Here is a 4130-nt window from a genome sequence, read left to right as displayed (position 1 = left end):
GACGGGCGGATCACGAGGTCAGGAGATCAAGACCATCCTGGCTAACAAGGTGAAACCCCGTCTCTACTAAAAAGTACAAAAAACTAGCCAGGCGAGGTGGCGGGCGCCTGTAGTCCCAGCTACTTGGGAGGCTGAGACAGGAGAATGGCATAAACCTGGGAGGCAGAGCTTGCAGTGAGCTGAGATCCGGCCACTGCACTCCAGCCTGGGCGACAGAGCGAGACTCCGTCTCCAGCTTCCAGGTCGTAGAAGAGGCATAGCACACTTAGGGGTTGAAACTGGCTGAGGTTTGAAGGGTCTACTGCAGGTCTTGGAACATATGCCCTGCAGATAAGAGGATAAGCTGATATTTGTGATGATTTAGAAGGTGGCATTGGATACCCTCATAACTAAGGTTCATATCATCATTTGCAGGAAAAAGACAACATCATACAGCCCTCAGGATCAGATAGGAAAGACAGAAAGGGTTTGCGGGAAGAAAAGGGAAGAGCCGCGAGCAGAGGGGCTGGTGGAATTTGCTTCCAGGTCGTAGAAGATGTGGAAATTCCCTGCTTGTTAAAACAAGAGAGGAAATGAAGGGCTCTGATCTCAAGGGCACGGGCAAAGCCCAGTCAGCCCAGGGCTTGTGGGCTACACGTTCCCTCTATCATGCGGGGCCAGGGAGGCCCCCGGATGCTTCTGCTTCCACCAGTCCTGTGCCAACTCCACTGACCCTCCCCAACTTCTCTGTGTGTGCCTGACCCCAGCTGGCTTGCAGGGCCTTGAGGACAAGGACCACACTGGAATCATTTCTCTATTGCCCAAGTGCCTTAAGTAGGGCTAGGCACAGAGTCACTTACAGTGAATGAGCACGTGAGACAATGAATGAGTGAGTGATTCTTGTAGAATTTAGAGAGGGCTCAGTCAGGTGCACAAGGAGAAGTAATGGGAGGCTATTTTCCAACCCTGTCGTTAGAGAGTCAGATGAATTGATGAGACATTGACTTGATTCCTTCTCAGCTGCTGGTTTATTCTGCATGTCCAACAAATTACTGAACCTCTCTGCCATCCAGTTTCCTTGTGGGTAAACTGGGGACAATAGGAGGTAGTGCTGGGGCTGATGAAGATAAGACGGGTGGCATTTTACTGTATGTGATTATACCCAGAAAGAAAAAGGGAGGGTGAAAGCTCTGAGCCAGGCACCTGGCATCAACAGGATATTGATTGTTAGAAAATGCATGCATTCTTAAGGTGATCCAGGATTTGTTTTAATCAAATATGGTAAGACCCAAAGAAGTGACTGTTATGAATGAAAATGTTTTTATCTCACAGATCCCTAGAAATGAGAGGCACAGCTCTCCCTGCAAGTCACCAGGGTCAGTCAGGAGGCAGAGGGTGCAGAAACACGTGGGTAAGAGCCTTTGCTGTGGTTTCCATGGGAAGGAATGGGCAAGGCAGTGTAGCTACATTGAGTTGTCTAGGGGCATAGAGGGGAACAGTGGTCCTGACTGAGAGCTCAATGGAGGAGGTGGTTGGGGTGTGGGATCTGGACTGGTTGGTTTACATCTGAAAGTCACACTCAAGGAGTGGTTTCCAATCTATAGAAATTGGCTAGCCCTGGGAAGGAGCAGTCTCCCTATGGTCTGCAAGGTCCCAGACATGAAAGCATCAGAATACAGAAAATAAAAGACATGGTTTATATACTATGAGGCCCAGTGCATTAACAGGGCTCTGAGATCAGCTGAATTCAAATCCCAGTTTCATTGCTTTCACGTTGGTGGCTTTTCATTTTTTAATTTTCATTTTTTGAATTAGGGTCTCATTCTGTTACCCAGGATGGAGTGCAGTGGTGTGATCACAGCTCACTGCAGCCTCAACTTCCCAGGCTCAAGCAATCCTCCCACTTCAGCCTCTCATGTAGCTGGTGCATACCATCACGCTTGGCTAATTTTTTTTTAATTTTGTAGAGATGGGGGTCTCACTTTGTTGCCCAGGCTGATCTTGAACTCCTGGGCTCAAGCAGTCCTCCCAGCTCAGTCTCCCAAAGTGCTGGGATTACAGGCATGAACCACCATGCACAGTCTTGTTATGTGGCTTTTAGCAAGTCACTTAGCCATTCTGGTCCCTGTGCTGTCGGCTGTAAAATGAGAACTACAGCAGCTACCTCTAGTGGTGTGTCAAGGGTGGCCGGCCAGGCCTCTGCCTGAGACACGGCTCAGTAAGGGCATGAAAACATCACTGGCATAAATCAGAAATCCAGCTCCAGTTAGCGCAGGTCTCCAGTCACAATAGCTTACAGAGTTGGCCAAATGGGAGCTTGAACCCTGGTCCTGCCAGTGTGGACACTGCCTGGAATGGAAATTAAACCACGCTATTCTCTGGATGACCCACCTCAGCCGTAGATTTCTGTGCCAGGCTCCGCAAGCTGTATCCACTTGGCTCCAGCCATCAGGAGGGAAAGTAAAGTTGCAAATCACAGCCAGCTGAGATTCAGAAACAGAACGAGGTATTATGTAGGGCTGTTGACCCCAGATGAGGGCTTTATTTTATTATCTACATTTTAGACTCTTTAATATGCCTCCCAAGATGCTGTCTGGTTTGGAAAATCACCTATAATAAATGCACATAATAAATCTCTTATTTTGAGCATAGAGAGGCATGCAATTTTTATTAATAAAAATAAGTTCCTCTCTGCACCCCTCCAAATAAGCGTTCCACAAGTATTTAAAGACAATCTGTTGAAAGGATGCCAGCTGGTCCACCTCCCAGAGCAACTAGCCAGTCTCAGTTGGGCCTCCCCTACTCACTGGGTGAAATGAAAAGGTGTTCTGGAAGGTGCCGGCATCTGCTCCCTTCCCTGTCATTTCGTGGGTCCCAGCCATTTCCAACCCTGGGCAAATCCATCCACTCACACTGTCCCTAGAGAAATCACACAAGGGCATAGGACCTCATTCTCTCTTGTCCTGAACTAGACCCTCCCCATCCTGCCATGCCTGGGGCTCCTGGCCTCCTGTCTCGCTCCCTCCTTCATCAGACACTCTGCAAATCTCCACCCTAGGACAAGGAGAGGAAAACACCCTGTGTGTCCACTACGGGGAAAATGGAGGGGGATGCAATGCCCTGGCATATAAGTGACAGATTTCACCACTTCACAGCAGCATGATGGATCTTAAGACCTCACACAAGCCTGAGAAGGAAGAAAGAAGGAAAGGAGGAGAAGGAAGAAAGGACAGGAGGAAAGAAAGAAGACAGGGAGAAATCAAGATATGGGACCCAATACATCCTACAAAAAATATATATGTATACAAATATCAGCACATATTTTATAATTGAAAAGTACATGTCAAAACTGTAGAACGGTTGACTATGGAAGGAACTGAGCTGGGGTATGGAGCTAAGAGAGAAGAAATCAGTGAAAATAAAGGCTTTCTCCCACTAGATGGGGATGAGGTCAGGAAATGATCACCACAACCCTCTGCATCTGAAGCCCCATAAGAAATAAAACATAAGGAAAAACTAAATACAGATGCGCACACACAGAGAGAGAGAGAGAGCAGCAAATCCTACTCTAAAAATGACCTGTTTTTTGATTATTCCGATGAGCCATGCTTGCTCCATGCCTGGCTTTGGACGTGCAATTCCCTCTGCATGAAATGCTGTTCCCCACCCTTTCAGCCACTCGACTTTGCCCATCCTTCAGCTCTCTCCATTTCCTGTCCTTCCCCCACCTGCCCCCGACCAGGCCAGGTGGCCGTACCTGTCGTATTAGTCAGCTCAGGCTGCTCTAACAGAACACTACCGACCAGGCAGCTCAAAGAACAGGAGTTTCTTTTCTCACAGTTTGGCAGGCTGGAAGTCCAGGATAAAGGTACAACAGGGTTGGTTCCTGGTAAGGCCTCTCTACCTGGTTTGTAGACTGCCGCCTTCTTGCTGTGTCCTCACACAGCCTTTCCTGTGTGGATGCTCAAGGAGAGAGGGCTCTGGTGTCTCTTCTTCTCCTTATGAGGACAACAGCTGTACCAGATTGGGGCCCCAAGCTGATGGTCTCATTTCACCTTAATCACCTCCTTAAAGGCGCTATCTCCAATGATAATCACACTCTGAAGTATGGGGTTTAGGGCTTCCACATGTGAATGTGGGTGAGGGGGACA

Source organism: Piliocolobus tephrosceles, chromosome 3 (genome assembly GCF_002776525.5).
Source record: "Piliocolobus tephrosceles isolate RC106 chromosome 3, ASM277652v3, whole genome shotgun sequence".
Taxonomy (NCBI): Eukaryota; Metazoa; Chordata; class Mammalia; order Primates; family Cercopithecidae; genus Piliocolobus; species Piliocolobus tephrosceles.
This window is presented reverse-complemented; position numbering follows the sequence as displayed.